Here is a 22981-nt window from a genome sequence, read left to right as displayed (position 1 = left end):
GATGGTGTAGTATACATATGAACTGTATTTAGAGTAAGCCCAAATTTCTGCAGAAATTACCTTAAGATATTATTTGAAAAGCGACGTATGGAATCGTTAGCATAATCTTTATATTCTTGTGTACTTTTATCGTTTTTATTGAAAAAACGCTGATCATCACATCCCCAATAAAGAAAGTTATCCAGGTGACCGAGACGCAGTATTAGTTTAATGCAAATGTGAACTGTCATGATCACCTGTATTACACATGGCGTAAAGAGAGACTATTGAGTACACAGTCTCTCCCGGTAAAAGGGTACGAGGCTTCATTTACGTAGGCCACCATCACTGAACGTATTGAAGTGTCGTACCAAGCACATAAATTTTATATTTTATTTTGAAGTTCGTTCCTTTTAGACTGAAAATTATACATCATCACTCATTGACTTGTAATTTCACGGAGTTGCTGTTGAGGTCTTCAGTCCTGAGACACGTTTGATGCAGCTCTCCATGTTACTCTAACCTGTGCTAGCTTCTTCATCTCCCAGTACGTACTGCAGCCTACATCCTTCTGAATCTGCTTAGTGTATTGATCTCTTGGTCTCCCTCTACGATTTTTACCCTCCACGCTGCCCTCCAATACTAAATTAGTGATCCTTGATGCCTCAGAATATGTCCTACGAACCGATCCCTTCTTCTAGTCAAGTTGTGCCACAAACTCCTCTTCTCCCCAATCCTATTCAATACCTCTTCATTAGTTACATGATCTACCCATCTAATCTTCGGCATTATTCTGTAGCACCACATTTCGAAAGCTTCTATTCTCTTCTTGTCTAAACTATTTATCGTCCATGTTTCACTTCCATACATGGTTACACTCCATAAAAACACTTTCAGAAACGACTTCCTGACACTTAAATCTATACTCGATGTTAACAAATTTCTCTTCTTCAGAAACGCTTTCCTCTCCATTACCGGTCTACATTTTATATCCTCTCTACTTCGACAATCATCAGTTAATTTGCTCCCCAAATAACAAAACTCCTTTACTACTTTAAGTGTCTCACTTCCTAATCTAATTCCTCAGCATCACCCGACTTAATTCGACTACATTCCATTATGCTCGTTTTGCTTTTGTTGATGTTCATTATATATCCTCCTTTCAAGACACTATACATTCCGTTCAACTGCTCTTCCAAGTCCTTTGCGGTCTCTGACAGAATTAAAATGTCATCGGCGAACCCTAAAGTTTTTATTTCTTCTCCATGGATTTTAATACCTACTCCGAATTTTTCTTTTGCTTCCTTTACTGCTTGCTCAATTTACAGATTGAATAACATCGGGGAGAGGCTACAACCCTGACTCATTCCCTTCCCAACCACTGCTTCACTTTCCTGCCCCTCGACTCTTATAACTGCAATCTGGTTTCTGTACAAATTGTAAATAGCCTCTCGCTCCCTGTATTTTACCCCTGCCAACTTCACAATTTGAGAGTATTCCAGTCAACATTGTCAGAAGCTTTCTGTAAGTCAACAAATGCTAGAAACGTAGGTTTGCCTTTTCTTAATCTCGCTTTCAAGATAAGTTGTAGGGTCAGTATTGCCTCACGTGTTCCGATATTTCTACGGAATCCAAACTGATCTTCCCCGAGGTCGGCTTCTACCAGTTTCTCCATTCGTCTGTAAAGAGTTCGCGTTAGTATTTTACAGCCGTGACTTATTAAACTGATAGTTCGGTAATTTTCACATCTGTCAAGACCTGCTTTCTTTCGGATTGGTATTATTATATTCTTCTTGAAGTCCGAGGGTATTTCGCCTGTCTCATACATTTTGCTCACCAGATGGTAAAGTTTTATTTCTAATGGAATGTTGTCTACTCCCAGGGCCTTGTTTCACGGAGTAAGGTTACTTTCACAAAATTTTATAATTAGTTTAAAAATAAATGTATTTTGTCCACAACTATTGTTCCGCCGTTTGGCAATAAAAGGTAGTAGCTGCACGTTGTGTTCCAGGTGGCAGGTCGTAAGCGTTACACAAAAACTGCGGCATTTCTAAACATAACGCCATAAAAATATTAGTCAGTTCGTGACGGCATCATCAAGATATTCCCAATTGAAAATGTCAGCTTATGAACCCAATTCTCGTCTTCATTGAAATGCAATACGCGGACATCTTTATCCTGGAAAAAATCATCACGGGTGAAAAGACATGATCGGTACGTACCTACCGCAAAACGACAAAGTACAGAAATACACATGAAAGGTTAACACTTTGACGACCTTTTAACCGACATTGAAGCCAATGCGATGGGCGAGCTGTGCGACATCGGGAGGAAGGACTATTCCGAAAGTGTAGCGTGGTTGTACGAACGTTCTGTGCGCTGTACTAATGTGGGGTAGTGGAGGGGTGTTGGGGGTGGGGAGGCGGGACTATGAGGAACAGCAGAAGCGTTAAAACCTCAGCTGCAATGTTTGTCTATTTTTACTAATCCGGTCCCTAAACTTTCTGGACTAAATACGGGCAGAAGAGCAAACCGAAATCGTAGTTTAGTAAAGTTGTATAAGTCACTTCGCTATTGAGAACGCAACTGCAGTCATCTCACTCAGGCACCAAAAGTGACACAACTCAAAAATGCAGAGCTACACGTCCATTTTACTGTTGTATGAAATATCATGAAAATTACTGCCAAAAATACTTACTTATACTTATTTAAATTTTAGAGGAAGCTTATATTATTTCTATATAAGTTGAACGGAATTCTTTAAGTCGATTTTTCGCAAGTATTGAATTTCTGAGTTCTGTCACTCTTCTTACCGGGGTCCTACGTGTGTATTCTACAGGGGAATCCTAAACTAGATGGAATACGGTATTAGAAGAAACAGACGGCATCGTGTCTTCCTCGCCACATCAAACAGTTTACTCCAGTGGTTCAGGCACTGCCGGAGTCAGCATTTCCAAAACAGTTTCAAGTAAATAACGGACTACGTCGTCAGACCTGTCACTGTCGCCTCCTTCACTTTCTTTTCCAAGTAATTTAGTGGTCCGTATCTAGTTAGTTTGACGTCGACAGTAATTTGAATTGTGTTCACTGTTAGTTCCTCATTTTCTTTGCCTTTAGAATATAAAATTGTCGGAAGTATGGTAACAGATTTTAAGCATAGTTCTTAAACCTCTTAATGATAGCTATAACTAAATGGAATTGTCAGGAGTTTCATGAACAAACCTGTAATAGCCCAGTATTAATGTTAGCTGCGCTCCTATAGCAGCTTTAAAATTCGACAATTTCAAGATTTAATGGGCGGCTCTGAGTAGGCACACTGTCACTTTTGTCATTGCAAGAAGAAGCCGTCTATCACTCTACAAAAATTAAACATACAAGTTTGAACTGTAGTGTGCGCGTCACAGTCCCCTTGCGAGTACGTTGCCTTTCAGGACGTGGTGAAAATTAGTTCCAATTACGCTAAGTGCGCGCGTTTACCGGGCGTTCAATTCACTTTCGATGCCGTGATGTAACTATTTAATGGTACTGAAAAATTTAATAGCAACCCAACGTGCTGCAGGTATTGACCCTTTAATAATTAGGTGACTGGAACAATTTAGTTTTCATTAGAACGCCACACAGTAACAAATTTTCACAAAATAGGCCTTTAACGGCTGAAGGCAAACTAAATTATAATTTTCTTGACCGAAGTGCCTTTTTATTGATTGCGCTTATCACTTTATGGACGTTGTTTCTGTGTGCTAACAACATGTCATCAACGGTGCCAAGGGTGAAGTCATGGATCGTACCGATTTCAATACAGTTGCTTTGTTTTATTTTGTACCACAAATGTTTCATTTTCTTTGTTTCAGATGTTGTCACTGGTCTGTAATCAATCAGGTTTGCAATTCTTTACTGGTTGTAGATCTAAAATCAGTTCATTTGATAAGCTATTTAGCGTCACTATTTTACTTACTGCATTTATATCTGTTCCCTGCTTACATCCGGAAGTGTGGTGTGAATGCACATTTCCAAGTATTCTCACGTTTGGCACTGGTATAATGGCCTACATCACTTTCACTTGCAGCAATAGACATTGTTTGGTGTAAATCAGAGACTAAATACTACAATATACACAACTGCATGTAATTCTTTAACGTTTCTCTGATTAAACATATGTCTCTCTATTTTATGTCTGTAATGTTGTCAACGTATGTGCTAGATTTGACGTTGACTTTATCTGACAACGTTCTCTTGCTCTATATCCTGAGAAGCGGCACACAATACTTACCACAATAAAGCCCAGGTCAGGTGCATGGACTCTGACAAGTTTTAAGCAAGACGACTGGCATAGTTCTTAACACAAGGTACGAGGACCGCTTCTTGGAATGGAAAAGTAATGGAAGCCACTCAAAATTTTACAGACCCCCTAAAACAGAAATATCGCAGCCCAAGCACAATGGAGAAGGATATGAGCGCCATAAATGCAAAATTATTGAAAGCATCATTAGAGTAAGATAAAGGTAAAAATGGAAACGTAACTTCTTCGGCCTTCCGAGGTTCCATATCTGAGAGAAACAGTGTGATCTAAGATTCTCTGCCGCTCTCTCGCCCTCTCTCTCTCTCTCTCTCTCTCTCTTTCCTCTTCCTCCTCCTCCTCCTCTGTTTCTGTTACGTCATTTCGTCTCTACCTCGATCTTCAAGATCTCGTAACACTCTCCGTTTGCCTAATTTGGTGTAATTGTGCACCACTTTGTATTTGTCTTTAACATGGTCCGCTACCAAACTATGAACGTCGATCAGTAACAATCTAGCCACCCCCCCCCCCCCATCCAAAGCTCACAACTACATAAATTCATACCAATATAAATCAAAACGATATGGTACGAATGTATGAAGCATATGGCAAGAGAGCTTTTGTAAATAAAGTGAACACTAAATTTTGCAGCTAAGTTTGCAAGACCAGGCACGCAACATTCGCGGACATTGCTTTAATCGGTGCAAGGTAGACAAATATTTATGTGCAGTAGAGGCCAAATATTTAATGCTGTCTTACATGAAGAAATTTATAGAGCTGCAACTGAAAGTGAAAGCAGGCCAGAAGGACCAATGTTAAAGGAAGTAATACGTGAATAATACGCATAAGAGGACATTTCCGGATGTAAGCAAGAGACAGACAAAAATACCTACGCCACAAATCACTCTTCAATAGCCATGCACGAATGGGGACAACTGACGAAGTTTCTGAAGACTAAAGCGAAACGTGTACTGTAATTTCTATACGTATAACTTATAGATGCAGAGATGCATTAGAAAAATCTCTTGCAATTTGCTCTCTCATTCATATAGATACAGGTGTTTAAAAAACTCTGCATCAAATATCTAAGGGTGGAAGATAACGTGACTTGGAACCAGTTTTATGCGCTTCCCCGTGACGCATGGTGCCTTTTAAAGTTCTTTGTGGCATCTGTGGTCTACAGGTAGCGTCTTTTATTAGTAATCAAAACGTCCCCGGTCCCGAGTTCGCAACACACCACAGCTAAAATTTTCATTCATAATCATCATCTGCGGCTAAAGACTCCCTGCATTGGAAGTCATCGACATTCTGCAACCGTCCTTAGCAAAGAAAGAGGAGGAGCAGGCGGAGGTTCAGGGCGCTGTACATGGGGTTTACTGTCCTTAAGGTGGGAGACGATGCAGAAGGCAATGGAAACCACTGCATTTAAGACGCATAACGCGTATCCACAGGGCATGTGGCCTCTAATTCAAAATGTGAAATGATGACCTCTCCACTGGCAAAATATTCCGAAATATCGCCCATTCGGATCTTTGGAGGGGACTGCCAAAGGGGAGGTAACCATGAGAAAAAGACTGAATAACCAACCAAATCCTGGAGATACTAAAAGGTATCAGATAGATTATATAATGGTAAGACAGAGATTTAGGAACCAGGTTTTAAATTGTAAGACTTTTCCAGGGGCAGATGTGGATTCTGACCACAATCTATTGATTATGAACTGCAGATTGAAATTGAAGAAACTGCAAAAAGGTGTGAATTTAAGGAGATGGGACATGGATAAACTGAAAGTACCAGAGGTTGTAGAGAGTTTCAGGGAGAGCATAAGGGAACAATTGACAGGAATGGGGGAAAGAAATACAGTAGAAGAAGAATGGGTAGCTCTGAGGGATGAAGTAGTGAAAGCAGCAGACGATCAAGTAGGTAAAAAGACGAGGGCTAATAGAAATCCTTGGGTAACAGAAGAAACATTGAATTTAATTGATGAAAGGAGAAAATATAAAAATGCAGTAAATGAAGCAGGCAAAAAGGAATACAAACGTCTCAAAAATGAGATCGACAGGAAGTGCAGAATGGCTAAGCAGGAATGGCTAGAGGACAAATGTAAGGATGTAGAGGCTTGTCTCACTAGGGGTAAGATAGATACTGCCTACAGGAAAATTAAAGAGACCTTTGGAGAGAAGGGAACCACTTGTATGAATATCAAGAGCTCAGATGGCAACCCAGTTCTAAGCAAAATAGGGAAGGCAGAAAGATGGAAGGAGTATATAGAGGGTTTATACAAGGGCAATGTACTTGAGGACAATATTATGGAAATGGAAGAGGATGTAGATGAAGACGAAATGGGACATAAGATACTGCGTGAAGAGTTTGACAGAGCACTCAAAGACCTGAGTCGAAACAAGGCCCCGGGAGTAGACAACATTCCATTAGAACTACTGATGGCCTTGGGAGAGCCAGTCATGACAAAACTCTACCACCTGGTGAGCAAGATGTATGAGACAGGCGAAATACCCTCGGACTTCAAGAAGAATATAATAATACCAATCCGAAAGAAAGCAGGTGTTGACAGATGTGAAAATTACCGAACTATCAGTTTAATAAGTCACGGCTGTAAAATACTAACGCGAACTCTTTACAGACGAATGGAGAAACTGGTAGAAGCCGACCTCGGGGAAGATCAGTTTGGATTCCGTAGAAATATCGGAACACGTGAGGCAATACTGACCCTACAACTTATCTTGAAAGCGAGATTAAGAAAAGGCAAACCTACGTTTCTAGCATTTGTTGACTTACAGAAAGCTTCTGACAATGTTGACTGGAATACTCTCAAATTGTGAAGTTGGCAGGGGTAAAATACAGGGAGCGAAAGGCTATTTACAATTTGTACAGAAACCAGATTGCAGTTATAAGAGTCGAGGGGCAGGAAAGTGAAGCAGTGGTTGGGAAGGGAATGAGTCAGGGTTGTAGCCTCTCCCCGATGTTATTCAATCTGTATATTGAGCAAGCAGTAAAGCAAACAAAAGGAAAATTCGGAGTAGGTATTAAAATTCGTGGAGAAGAAGTAAAAACTTTGAGGTTCGCCGATGACATTGTAATTCTGTCAGAGACAGCAAAGGACTTGGAAGAGCTGTTGAACGGAATGGACAGTGTCCTGAAAGGAGGATATAAGATGAACATCAACAAAAGCAAAACGAGGATAATGGAATGTAGTCAGATTAAATCGGGTGATGCTGAGGGAATTAGATTAGGAAATGAGACACTTAAAGTAGTAAATGACTTTTGCTATTTAGGGAGTAAAATAACTGATGATGGTCGAAGTAGAGAGGATATAAAATGTACACTGGAAATGGCAAGGAAATCGTTTCTGAAGAAGAAAAATTTGTTAACATCGAGTATAGATTTAAGTGTCAGGAAGTCGTTTCTGAAAGTATTTGTATGGAGTGTAGCCATGTATGCAAGTGAAACATGGACGATAACTAGTTAGGACAAGAAGAGAATAGAAGCTTTCGAAATGTGGTGCTACAGAAGAATGCTGAAGATAAGGTGGGTAGATCACGTAACTAATGAGGAGGTACTGAATAGAAATGGGGAGAAGAGAAATCTGTGGCACAACTTGACTATAGGAAGGGATCGGTTGACAGGACATGTTCTGAGGCATCTAAGTACCACGAATTTAGTATTGGAGGGCAGCGTGGAGGGTAAAAATCGTAGAGGGAGACCAAGAGATGAATACACTAAGCAGATTCAGTAGGATGTAGGTTGCAGTAAGTACTGGGAGATGAAGAAGCTTGCACAGGATAGAGTAGTATGGCGAGCTGCATCAAACCAGTCTCAGGACTGAAGACCACAACAACAACAGCAACCAGCCAAAGACTAGCGTTCTACGAGTCGGGGCGTGTAATGTCAGAAACTTGAACCTGGTAGGTAAGCTATAAAATCTGAAAAGGGAAATGCAAAGAGTCTAGATACAGTAGGTGTTAGCAAAGTGAAATGGAAAGAAGACAAGGATTTCTGGTCAGATGAGTATAGGCTAACATCAACAGCAGCAGAAAATGGTATAAAAGGAGGAGAATTAGTTATGAATAGGAAAGTAGGGTACAGAGTGCGTTACTGTGAACAGCTCAGTGATAGGGTTTTTATCAGAATCGATAGCAAATCGACATCGACAACGTTAGTTCCGATACACATGCCGACGTCGCAAGCTGAAGATGAAGAGATAAAGGAAGTATATGAAGATATTGAAAGGGTAATACAATACTTAAAGGGAAATAGTCATGGGTCACTGGAATACTGGTGTAGGGGATGGAGGAGAAGAAAAGATTACAAGAGAATATGGGTTTGGGATAAGGAATGAGAGAAGAGAAAGACTAATTGAGTTCAGTAATAGGTTTATGCTAGTAACAGCGAATACTCTGTTCAATAATCACAAGCGAAGAAGATAAACTTGGAAAATTCCGGGTGATACGGGAAGATTTCAGTTAGATACCCTCATGGTCAGGCAGGAATTCGGAAATCAGATACTGGATTGTAAGGCGTACCCAAGAGCAGGTATAGATTCACGTCACAATGTAGTAGTGATGAACAATAGGTTGAAGGTTTAGAGATTAGTCAGGAAGAATCAACACGCAAAGAAGTGGGAGACGGAAGTACTAAGGAGTGTCGAAATACGCTTGAAGTTCACTAAGGCTATAGGTACAGTAATAATGAAATGGAAATGCCATATGGCTAGGGCCTCCCGTCGGGTAGACGGTTCGCCTGGTGTAAGTCTTTCGAGTTGACGCCACTTCGGCGACTTGCGTGTCGATGAGGATGAAATGATGAAAGACACACAACACCCAGTCATCACGAGGCAGAGAAAATCCCTGGCCCCGCCGGGAATCGAAAAAAAAATGGTTCAAATGGCTCTGAGCACTATGGGACTTAACATCTATGGTCATCAGTCCCCTAGAACTTAGAACTACTTAAACCTAACTAACCTAAGGACATCACACAACACCCAGCCATCACGAGGCAGAGAAAATCCCTGACCCCGCCGGGAATCAAACCCGGGACCCCGGGCGTGGGAAGCGAGAACGCTACCGCACGACCACGAGATGCGGGCACAGTAATAATGAATAGTCCAGTATGCATTACAGGTGAAGAGGAATGGACATGTCTAAAAAGGGCCACTACAAAAGCTGTAAAGAAAAACATAGGCACAAAGAAGGTACCTGTAAAGAAAAAATAAGTAACAGAAGAAATACCTCAGCTGATCGATGAAAGAAGAAAGTACAAAAGCGTTTAAGGAAATTCAGGAATACAGTAATACAAGTCGCTGAGGCATGAAATAAGTAGGTGGTGCAGGGAAGCTAGGACGAAATGGTTGCATGAAAAATGGGAAGAAATCAGAAAGGAATGATAGTCGGAAAAACTGACTCAGCGTATAGGAATGTCAAAACAACCTTCGGTGACATTAAAAGCAAAGCTGATAACATTAAGAGTGCTTCGGAAATTCCACTGTTAAATGAAGAGGAGAGAGCCGATCGGTGGAAAGAGTACATTGAAGGCCTCTAAGAGGGAGAAGATTTGTCTAATGCGATAGTCGATTTAGAAGAGATAGAGGATCCTGTATTAGAATCAGAATTTAAGAGAGCTTTCGAAGACTTAAGATCAAATAAGGCAAAACGGATAGACAACATTCCATCAGAATTTCTAAAATCATTGGGGAAAGTGGCAACACGTTGGTGCGTGGAATGTACGAGTCTGGCGACATACCATCTGACTTTAGGAAAAATATAATCCTCACAAATCAGCAGACTTAAAGATCTGACAAGTGCGAGAATTACCGTATAATCAGCTTAACAGCTCATGCATCCACGCTGCGGCCAAGAACAATATACAGAGGAATGGAAAAGAAAATGAAGGATGTATTAGATGATAGTCAGTTTGCCTTTAGGAAGGCTGAAGACATCTCATAAGGGGAGGCTGCCAATTGTGAAATTCAGATTCGATTCATACTGCGCATAACAAAAGCTCATGGCCAGAGGTGTAATGTGGCAAAGCACCAAGATGCACTTCTCAGCCGTTGTCCAGAAAATCGACAGTTAAAAGAAACCGTTCCCGTGAAATACTCTCTACGATTAATAATGTTCTACAGCGTCGTGGCGCAGCGGTAAGCGCTCGGGTTCGTAATCCGGAGGTCGCCGGATCAAATCTCGCGCCATGCAATTTTTTTATTAGTTTTTTGTAATATATATATATATATATATATATATATATATATATATATATATATATATATGTATATATAAGCTATTAATGAATTGCTTATGTATGTTGGTGAAGGCGGATCGCTCACCAATTGTACCGCCTCCATTTTTCCGATTGTTTAACAGGGTGTACCAAAGCTCTCCCGTCCGCACTGATTTTCGACGATGTTATAAGTTGCGCTAGGGAGCGCATCTACCTTCTTTCGAAGTTAGCAGGCAACTACGCTGTTATGCGGCTGCTCGTTTCGGCCCATTCAACATCTGTCCTTCAAGTGTAACGAGCGAGTAACGGAGTTTATATTTCATACCTGCCACAGCAAATTTGTGTTCGTGGGGTCTCTGTTCTAATTCGAATGTTTGACTTACGCTGTACGTATTCGTTTCGGAATATCGTTTCTACGTCTTCCGTTAACTATACGTGGTTAACATTATGAACACAATTAATAACATTTGTGAAATACAACTTTGTTTGCGGAAAACGTAATGGTGTTCGAAGTCGCCAGTTTTTCCACGAGAAACGACTTTCAACAACTTATTACATGCATAATTGTTGCAACTGATTGCCGGGAATTATATATATATATATATATATATATATATATATATATATATATATATATATATATTTGAATTACAAAAAACAAATACAAAAAAAAGTTGCATCTCGCGAGATTCGATCCGGCGACCTTCGGATTACAAACCCGAGCGCTTACCGCTGCGCCACGACGCTGTAGAATACTATTAATCGTAGAGAGCATTTCACTACAACGGTTTCTTTTAACTGTCGATTTTCTCGACAACGGCTGAGAAGTGCATCTTGGTGCTTTGCCACATTACACCTCTGGCCATGAGCTTTTGTTATGCGCAGTATGAATCGAATCTGAATTTCACAATTGGCAGAAAATTATCAAATGACTACGAATAAAATTCTGATGTACTCTAAAATATTTATAGCCTTCGAGTTTTTTGCTGTCGCAATGTTGCTGAAACCATGTTTGTTTTATTTCAGGTTTTAGTGACCTCAGATGTAATAGTTCCGCTCCATACATATGGACGAAAGTTTACGTAAATAGTTGGTTCTAAGCTAAGCCTCAACCTCAGATATGTGAGGTTCAGAAAAATCAGGAAGGAGAACTTTGTCGAAAGTTGAGGAAGGATGTAAGAGGAAGAATGTTATTTGTCTGCTACACAATAATGCCACTTTAGTGATCCATGTGCGTTAATAATCAGCACCTAAGGTGTAAATTACACACGGAAGTAATAAAGTTCAGTTAATGAGCATCTTCAATGTATCCCATATACACTCAAACACACTCTACGTTTTCGCTGCTTTAGTAGAGTGCTGTAGCTGTTATATCACTGAAGATGCCAGCATTCGTAAACATACGTGGAAAGAAAGAAAACTTCATGATTGTTGAGCGAGGGTTTGAACCTGTACCAGCCCCCATCCCCCCACCCCCCGCCCTCCACCACGTGTCACACCACCCAACCATCCCCCACTCCCGTATCTACGCGGCCCTCTAAAGGGAAATAAAATTAAATACGGTATTATGTACATTATAACAGCGATTTTCTCACAACAATTGTCTGACAACTAGTTTTACATATGGTTGCTCAGGGGAAAAAGGCGTAGCGTCAAGCACAATTTTCTGTGGCATTATGCCACGTATGTAGGCTGTAATTGGACTAATATTGATTCGGATCGTGTACTTGCCTTATAATTTTGTTGTGGGCATTTAATTCATTGTGTTGTTACAGTTTTAAAATACCGCTAGCCCACGACACGTACTACTTTCTGCATTTTGCTAATTTTCTGAGACAGTAAAACCCATCAAAGTTACGATGGGTATTCGAAAAATAAGGTCCGATCGGTTGAGAAATGGAAACCACTGTGAATATCAAATATGTTTTATTTCCAACAGTCTGCTACACCTTCCAGCAACTTGTCTACTTACTCGCCGCTCAGACTTAGACATCCGTTGTTTCTACCAGCTACCCAATACCCTCCTGTTGTGTACATAGTTCTGCGCAGTCAGCGCGTACACAACTTTCCCACTAGAGCGCGACCCGCTAAGCACAACAGCGCAGGCGCAGCGCTCGTGCGTCTCCGCACTACGAGATGGCGCTGTCTTAGAGACGGACCAAATTCTGCTTCCGCCGATCCGCGTACTAATATGTAACGCAGCCAATGAGATTGCTGCTAACGTAGAATCTTTTCTCCTTGCGGATCACACTCGCGCAGTGATACCTGAACGCTCGAGGTATTATAACGAGTGTACAGACCTCCGATTAGTCAGTCTGCATCAGTCTGCCTTAGTCTGCGTTAGTCTATAGTCAAGTTTCAGTCTGCGCCTAATAAGATTATCATATTCCTGTACATAGCTATGAAGAGAAATGTATAGACGCTTTGCCAAGTATCAGACATATGTGAGAATAAGATTAACGTACCAATACCAAAGGAACTTCAGATTGTCAATTGTAAATTGCATCGAGAATCAAGTTAAGTTATTTTTGTGCTTATTATTATTTTAATAAATGTGTGTGAAAATTAATAAAGTTCTGTTTAAAGTTGGTCACCGTCAACCTGCTACTGTAAGCGTGCAAGTGGCATTTCTATCGTCTGACCTAACGGCAGAAGATAAACACGCTACGATAAGACCACGAGACATATTGCTGACACTCGCCTACTTCGTTAGAGCGACAAGTCAAATAATCTGATGGTGTGTGTACCGAAGGTCTTACAGTACGCACACCACACCTCTTCATAGAAGGCAACTGCCTGTGCTTCCCGCCAATTCTCTACGCTGGTCTACAGCTCGTTATGTCTGCCAAAATTTTGTCCTCGTAGGCTGTGGTCCATGTAAGCAGAGATGAAACACAGAATCAGCCAATTACCGGCTGCATTGTGGGTGATCGAACACTTCCCACCGAAAATTCTGCAGCAGCATCTTCATTGCCCCTCCAGAGTGCAGCCGAGAATTGTCACGAAGAAGGAAACACATTATATATATGTCATATGAGCAGCATGATACGAGGTGAAATCTCTTGCCAGGCCCTCGTACGTGGAGAGAGACACTGTTTTCGAGGCATATGTAAGAGCTGACTGTGCGCTCAGGCCTGAAAAGAGCGATGTGACGCGATCGACGGGCGTACTAGAGATAGTGCCCAACACATCTGTGCAAAGATTCATCGGATTTTCAGTGTAGTTTCCGACCTCGATTTCCGAATAGCCCTCCTATGTAGCAACAGGGACGCCGACTCCTTGGGTGTTCTGGTTCACGTGCACCTTCCACCATCCCCGCCCTCTCCCCTCCCCTCACCCTCCGAGATAATTTTTGAGTGCTCAACACCCACACAAAATGGGGAAGGAAAATAAAATACGATAGTAAAATTAAAAAAAAAAAACAGGAAAATTGGGAGAAGTCCCTTAAGGCAGTTTTCATAGCACGGCTTCGCGCTTCTCTTCCCCCACAAACAAAAGACAAGGGCTCAGCGCTATTCTCTCGCGGAAACTTCACGAAAGTTTTTAAATGTTCTGCCCAACGGGCAACGGTCGGCAGAGATTTAAACCGTCTGCTTTGCATCAATAGTTATTCACTCACCCAGTACCGCTCTTTGTGGAGCAGTAAGTCTTTTTTTTTCTTTTTGCTTAACACCGTATCATTTACAATTACTTACAATCACAATTTACTTGTTTATTTCTTTTTTGTTGGTTTTTGTACTGTAGCAATTCATTGTCCTCTCGTCGATGAAGAACACTGTTTCGGCTACGACATATGCCTATATTGTATCAGGTGGGTCCAGTTCAAGTTCTGTATCGAATGAAACAAAGAAAACTGGTCATGTTCATGGTGGAAATTCTTTTCATAAACAGTAGTTGTTACACGAAGCAACCGTGGTGAAATGTTTTATTCTGTATGTAAGGGAACGAGTTCCTCTAGTGGGCCTTTTGCGAAGAACACTAAACAAGGCGAAGATGTAATAACAACATTCGTTAAATTCGGTTTTACTTCTTGGAACAAAACGTTAGGAAGGTGTGCTTGTGATGGAAAGTGGAATTATCATATGTCTTGCTATAGAAGGAAAAATGCAATTGATAAAGGAATAGACGAGCAGTGTTTAATGTCTAAGGGTAAAGATGGAGAAATGAAATCTGCAAGAGTAGCTCTGTCCATTATTTTATCCTCACTGCGTCACCTCATGTTGCAGTGGTCAGCAATCGGTGGTCACACGGATGAACTAATTGTAATGGATTCTTAGCGTTAGTTATTGAAGGTATCTGTTATTTGCCCTCTTGCCTTTGGTATATATAATAGAGACTGCTCCTGAACGAGGCAACAAATGAAGTAGGAACTATTAGGCTGGTGCATAAGTTAGTAGCGTTTCCGTTTGGCATTATGGTATTCCTGTTGCCATGGGTCTATATATGGGTTCTCATTTATTATTTGTAGTTCAGTTTGCTATTTGAATTTACAAAAAAAATGGTTCAAATGGCTCTGAGCACTATGGGACTCAACTGCTGTGGTCATAAGTCCCCTAGAACTTAGAACTACTTAAACCTAACTAACCTAAGGACAGCACACAACACCCAGCCATCACGAGGCAGAGAAAATCCCTGACCCCGCCGGGAATCGAACCCGGGAACCCGGGCGTGGGAAGCGAGAACGCTACCGCACGACCACGAGATTCGGGCTTGAATTTACAAATTGTCATTTTGTCATTTGCAGGTAGCGAGTGTTGTTATGACGCTAGAAAATGGAGTGACAAATGGAGAAATCGACGTTTCCGACATATTCTGTTTTGGTTCAGTAGAGGGGTGACAGCAGCGGAGGCAGCCAGAAACATTTACGCTGTGTTGGGGATAATGCATTGGATAGAGCATTGTAAGGAAATGGTTTTCTCGTTTTAAGGAGGATCGTTTTCACATTATTGGTTCTACAAGTTCAGGAAGACATTCGGGGTTTCACGAAGATCCCTTGCAAGCGTTAATCAGCAACGATCCACGCCAGTGTACTCGAAAACTGGAAGATGTGGTGAACTGTGATCATTTCACCATCGCGTGACATCTGCATACAGTGAGGAAAGTTCATAAATTGGGGTGTTTGGATACTGCATGCTGTAAGCCGAAATCACAAAAGTATGGGAGCGGCCATATATGCTTCTCTGGTTTCGTACCACGAACTGACTCGTGAACAACGACCATTCACACCCTGTGTCGTTACCGGTGACGAGAAACGGTGTCTTTACGCTGACATAAGGAAAACAAAGGGATGTCTGAATCCAAAGAAAGCAGCAACTGCCCGCGAAAAGACCTGCACGCATCCACAAAGGATAATGTTATGCATCTGCTGGAGGAGGTGTACTGCGAATTGCTTCCCCAAGGTGCAACCATCACTCCCGACGTTTATTGTTAACAATTGAGACATCTTGCAGACGTAATCCAAGAACAACGACCAGGAATATTGCGTGAAGTGTCGCTATCCCACGATAACGCCCACTTGCATTCTGCTTGTCTCACAGAATCACAATATAGGCGTTGGGTGACGAAATCATTCCGAAGCCACCTTGCTCACCTGCCTTGCGTCTTCAGATTTTCACTTCCTCCGCTCTCTACCCAACAACCATTAAGGAACTTCCTTTCCGGATCAAAATGCACTGCGAATTTGGCTAGACGAGTTCCTCGCGTGGAAATCACGTGTTGGAATCAAAAAGTTGCCCCTGCGTTGGCTTACTATTATAAACAGTGAAAGATAATATATTATTGATCACTAAAGTGTCTCTTATGTATACCTGTTGTGTCTATTAAACTTTTTGGAAAACGCTTGTATTCATGCACCTATCCAATATTATGGCTAACGAATCATTAACATTTTGATAAGGTTTGCAAAATATTCCCAATAAAGGTTGCTAATTGTGGATGAAACTAGCGATGTAAGACAACACGAGCAAGTTTCTGTTTCGTTTCGATGTGCTGTTGGTGATAGTTATCAAATTAAAGAATTATTTCTTATCTCTAAAATAATGAATGCACTGCAGCTGAAGTATTTTTGACAATTGTAATGGATGTTCTCAATCCATTTACTCTCGATACCACTTCAAGGAGAGACATTACCACTCACGGAGTGGTAAATAGGTCAGTCGCATTTTCTATGCTACAAGCAAAAATCAGAGAAAATGAGACGCGAGTTCTGCGTATTCACTGTTCGGCTCATTATTTGAGCCTTGCGGGCCAATAGACAATGCAAAATGAGACCATGATAACAGAACATGATCGATGTGTGTAAGAAATGATAAATTTCGTATGCAGGCATCCCTAGCGACTGAGGATCTGCAAGCCACCCAATGTTCTAGGTCTATTCATCCTGTAGCTCTTCGTCCTTTCCGCCCTGTCAGGTGGTGTTCTACAATAAATACCTTGAAAAGTTTTGTGCAAAATTACGAATATTTACTTTTGTTCTTCGAGGAACTCAAGCTCGAAAAGTCTGAATCCTGTGCTAAAACTAAAGGTTTTATAAATATTTTATACTCTTTTGAGTTTATATTTTTCACGTATTTTAGAGCCAGTTGAAATTTTTTATGCTTTTCTGGAAAATTTCTTTCTACTCTTTAAAAATCAAAGGACAATAATAATAGTATCCGATATATTGTGAAGTTACATCGAACTGACGAAATTTTCGTTGAAGTATGGAGCTCTTGCTTGGAATTGACCTAGAAATTTGATGTCGAAGATCCTAAACTCCTAAAAGTGCGAAAAATTTCTCGAAAACATGATGACGGCGTTCTCCATTGAGCTTTCGCCAGCCTCAGTGATTGTTACCAGAGACTTTATTTTGATGTTTTCAATATGTGATTCAGTGTTCTGAGGGTCGATTTTCTAATTCGTCTCTGACTCACTTCAAAGAAATAGGAACATTTCGTCTTTGCAGTTACATAACAGATGATTTTGACAGAAAAAGATTGACTTAGCGCAGATAAATTATGTTAGAGTTGTGTAAATCTAAAAATTATTTCGTTGGATTGCGGAAGACTTAGTACACTTATTTTCCTCAAATATGAAAGTCAGCGAACTGATAGCAGAGGTGATGAAATTGATAACTACATCAGTTTCTACATATACAGTAGAACATCCTTTTCCGCCCTTAAATGTTTAAAAAATTACCTGTGTACCACCGTGGGCCAAGAGAAATTGAACTACAACATTATCATGCACGTCCATAAGCAAGAACAAAAAAAAAGTCTGACATTGAACCAAACGATTCACTGTTCGTAGGAACATAATCTTTATGAGTAAGAATTAGGCATTTCTCATCGACTTGAAAAAGAAAAGGAAAAATTTTATGCGGATTGTGGATTGCATTTTATATTAACTAATTAGTGTGGAAAAAGAATGTAAAAAAACAATAGCTTGTTTCCCTTGACCAACTGTTGCTCATTCAAACCCACCTGAAATTGTATTTTCAGGAGAGTTAGTTTTCAACATCTGCGAACAGGATTTAGAGCACCCACGTTGATTTGCAAAAGCTGGTGCCCTTGCATATCAATGAAATGTACTTGCAAATGCTAGTAACATTTTGGCTTATAGTATGTAGTGCATCGTAAGTGCTGTTAACAGTTATTTCAAATTTCGTTTAGAATAAAGAAAAGTCTCGGTTAGATGAGTCTTTCGAGCAAATAAGAATTGAAGAAGTTCCCATGATCATGGCGGATATGCCACAATAACAGTATCAACGCATGTACGGTGTCACCCAGAAAATAGCGTCTCCAGAAGCTGCAGCACACGTGACTGATACCGTTATCTCCCATGTTATCAAGTCTATGACTATCGATACACAGAAACGACGAAAGTTGATGGGCGTGTTATCATTGAACTACTAATTACTACAGAGGCAAAAGTGAGGGTAGTCACATTAGAGCGAAATCTCTCCCCCACTGATGACTGCGTTGCATGAGTAATTCTGTGGACTGTTGACAGTTGTGTGATGTAAGAGTGACAACGTCATTTTAGGTATTTAGTAAAAGGAAGAGAAAGATAAATAGTATTATAGATTGTAACTATTGAGAATGACTTGAGAGGGGTTGCAATTCTGTCACACTGAACGATTCTCTTCAGTCGGTCTTGGTCCCGTTCGTGCGGGATCTTTTTCCGGCCGCAGCGATGTGGGAGTTTTGATGTTTTACCGGATTTCTGATATTCACAATACACTCGTGAAATAGTCGTACGGGAAAACACCCACTTTTCGCCACCTCGGAGATGATGTGTCCCTTGGCTCGTGCGCCGACTGTAGCACCACGTTCAGACTCACTTAGTCTTGATAATGCTATTGTAGAGCAGTAACCGATCCAACAACTGCACCAGACACTTGATGTCTTATATAGGCGTTGCCTACCGCAGCGTCGTATTCTACCTATTTGAATTCTCCCTATTTGAATACGCGTACCTATAGCAGATTCTTTCGCGCTTCAGTGTATAAAGTGTTGCAAATATAAAACTGAAGAAAACATAGCTTCATACGATTGACTCAGGTAGAGAAAGTCATATTTTTTTAAAAAAAAGTTGCTTTGGAAACAACGGATATACGTCTTCCCTAAGTGCTCTGAGGGACCCCCGTGTTAGTAGGAAGGATATAGCAACAGCTAACGCTAGAAACCCTAACAGTGACTACAAAAATAAGCGGAAAATAATATTTTCATTGTTGCAGGCGTTTCGTGTAACAACGTTTCAGCATAATATTCAGCATTCTATTTTAATAGTTGTTTCACTCAACAAACAAAGAAATAATTTAAGCTAGAGATATACTGACCACAGCGGCATTCGGTGTAAATACGAAAAAAATTTTATGTGTTGTAAAAGTAAAAATGAATTAAACACCTTTGGATACAATTGACATAGAAAAGTCATGTATTTGTAAGGTAGTAGTTTATAAACGAATTCAAATTCCTTAATCGCTCATATTGACCCCAGTGGTACTAGGAGAGTCAGTTTCATTATTTCATGAAAACAATGTTTCCTCTTGATTTTCTTTTCGTGATTTCTTTATATTTATGATGCGTTAAGTTCAGAACTCAAATATCAGTCACCCGAAGCTGTTCAATGCCAATCCCAAAAATTTTCTAGAAAACTGACTCTGAAGTTCTTTGCGTGTCGGAAGATTTTCGGCCGCCTGTTTGGGTCTGTTGATATATTTCGAGAGACGTAACCACATTATCGCTGGTTCGAATTTCACTTTTTTTTTGTCTCGTTCAATTCGAACATCTTTCATTTAAATATAAAATTCGCCAAATGTGTGGTTCTCAGCACTATTCTGCACGAAGAATGTCTGGTAATAGGTGGCGATCTCAGTGCCATGCAGGACCGGCAAGAAATGGCTATGATCAGCGTCACCGTGGAAATGGATATGGCACTGGATTCTGGATTTTGCTTAAGCGCATGAGCTTGTACCTCCACAAGAGGCATATACATCTGATAACCTATACACGCGGTGGGCACCAGACTCAAACTGACTATCTGTTTACAAGAAGACGCAACCTGAAGCTGGTAACTGATGTGCGAGGCATCCCTCAGAATCAGTCACTCGCCTGCATCGGCCTCTTCCCGTGAACCTCAAGTTGAAATTTCACAAGCGAAACCGTCCCTAACTCACATGAAGGCAGACAGTCAAATGGTGGCGTATGTCAGAACGCAAAGCTTAGCTCACCCCTGTTCGTAAGGCCAGCAACATAGACACAGACTGGCCAGTATCAGCGTATGGGACAGCATTACAAGCCAAGCCCACTGTGCAACGTATAAAATTCTTGGCAGGGCGACACCAGGCTAACGAGCAATCAGTAAAGAAGTCTGGTGGTGGAATGAGGATGTGGAAACACCTGTGAGGGTGAAGGAGAAGGCTTTCAAAGTTAGGTTCCAGTCCCGCACTAATGAAGATCTGCAACGTTGCAAGAGGCAAAAACTGGCTGCGAAGAGAGCAGTTGCAGCAGCCAAATCTTCTTGCTATGACCACGTGTATGATGAACTAACCGCCCTTGAAGGAGCAAATTAAATTTATCGCGTCGCCAAAGCACACCACCGAACCACCCAGGACAATGGTCATGTCAGTCACATAAAGCACGAAAACCATATACTCCTTCTAGGCCTCTCATCATTCTCCCCAGATGGAGTGATTACGTCTCCAAAATCGGCAATGAGGAATTTGACCATCCTCGAATACTGTGTGCTGATCCTGCTGGACTTGTACTACATATTACCATTCAGGAGGTCAAGGAAGCGGCCAGGAAAATGAAAAATTGGTAGTCTGCTGGCCCTGATAACTTCCCAGCTGAAGTATGGAAGGTCCTTGGCCACGTAGCTACCAAAGTTCTTACTACTAACTTCAACAGAATCATTGATGAAGGTATGGTCTCAGCATCCTGGACAACCAGTGTCACACGCCCAATATAGAAGGTAGAAGATGACTGACAGAATGATCGCAGTATCGACCACTTCGACTTCTTGCTCACCTCATGAGGATCTTTGAGCGGGTTGTAGACTACAGCCTCCATGTAACTGCTTCTGTCACCCCAAATCAATGCAGGTTTATCAAAGGAAGTTGAATTACAGATGTCATTCATGTCGCTCGATTGATTATTGAGGAACACCTTGTGAAGAACAAGGATATTCCTATGTCATTCCTAGATCGGGAAAAGGGCTTCGACCGTGTCCCACATTAACTAATTTGGCATGCACTACGATTTCACAATGTCCCTGAAGCCGACGTCCGATGGATCCCACTGCTGTATCAAAGTGTCTCCAGCAATATCCGATTTGCAGTAGGAACTTCACCACCTTTTACTATCAGTGTAGGAGTACATTAAGATTCAGAATTGTCACCTGTACTATTTATCCTCTGTATGGACACTGTGACATACGACCTACGTCACCCCACCCTTGGTAACTCCTATATGATGATGGCATTTTACTGACAAACGAATACCGTGAAGACCTCCAGGAACAGAATCAGCATTGGAATCAAAGACTTGGTAAATTTGGCCTCCGACTGAATATCAACAAGTCAGAATACGTGAAGTGTGGTATTAAAACCGGTGGGATCAGAGCTGGTAGAGAAGGGAGCAATTCGAAGGGAACAATTCGAATGTCTTGGCTCACTCATAAACAGTGAAGGTGAGAGCTAAGGGATGTCCCTGCCCGTGTTAACACAGCCTCAATGAAATGGCGACAGGTGGCCGGCGTCCTGTATGATCGCCGTATGCTTTGACGCCTTAAATCCAGGGTCTATAGGACTGTAGGACGCCAACGCCAACGAAGCACGAGCAGCCTCTCCAGTGATGGAAATGGGTATGCTCCTATGGTTGGGTGGGGGGGGGGGTTGTTTTGGGGAAGGAGACTAGACAGCGAGGTCATCGGTCTAATCGGATTAGGGAAAGACGGGGAACGAGGTCGGCCGTGCCATTTCAAAGGAACCATCCCGGCATTTGCCTGGAGCGATTTAGGGAAATAACGGAAAAGCTAAATCAAGATGGCCGGACGCGGAATTAAACCGTCATCCTCCCGAACGCGAGTCCAGTGTTGCTCCAATGGTCCTTTGGGCTCACCGGATTTGACCATGCAATAAACGTCGACATTCGACGGCGATCTGGAGCTGCACCCATCTCAGACAAACTACCGGAAAGTAGGTTAAGATGGTATGGACACGTCATGCGCAGTAAAGCAGACTCAGTGGCAAGAACAGCTGTGCACCTCGTATAAATGGCCGACTGCCCCGCGCCAGACCCAAGACACAATGGGCAGACCGTATCAAGAAAGATGTGGAATTCATCAATACCACCTATGAAAGTGCTCTTGACAGACCCAAATTTGAGGCAGATCTGTCAAAAAGCGGACCCTGCTAGCGCGGCAAAATATTAACAACAAAAACAAAAATATGGTTCTCAGCACATATGTAATTGCAGTTTTTTTAAAAGCTTCATGTGAGTTGAGGCGAAACATATTGCCAGTGAACCTCTGTATAGATAGAATTAATAGTAATTGTTATCTGCTTCTGTTTGTAAACTTCGCATTGCAAACTGGAAACACGCCACCAGACTCCAAAAAAGTTTGTAACAAGTGAATATTTAATCATGTCTTCGTAATAACAGATAAAAAGGTGTTAAATAACATATACTGATTAATTTTACATGTAAATTACGTGAGTATACGAATGGAAGGAAATAACTTGAAAGAAAATGACCGAAGTGAGACTCTACCAAGCGATTTAGTCATTGTCACTCTCCAGCGCTACAGACAGATCCAAGTAGCCTGTCTAAAATCGTCCTACATTCGGTAAATTAACCTCGCTTAGAGAACTTCAAATTCGATATTATTCAGATGTTTTGAGATTGAATTGACGTTCATTGAGTGATTAGTATTTGAGTTTGGAACTTTACATACCACAAATTTGGGAAAAAAATTATAAAAATGCGATTGCTGTGTAGTCCCTTGTAA

This window comes from Schistocerca nitens, chromosome 2 (genome assembly GCF_023898315.1).
Source record: "Schistocerca nitens isolate TAMUIC-IGC-003100 chromosome 2, iqSchNite1.1, whole genome shotgun sequence".
NCBI classification, from domain to species: Eukaryota; Metazoa; Arthropoda; class Insecta; order Orthoptera; family Acrididae; genus Schistocerca; species Schistocerca nitens.
Note: the sequence above shows the minus strand (reverse complement) of the source record.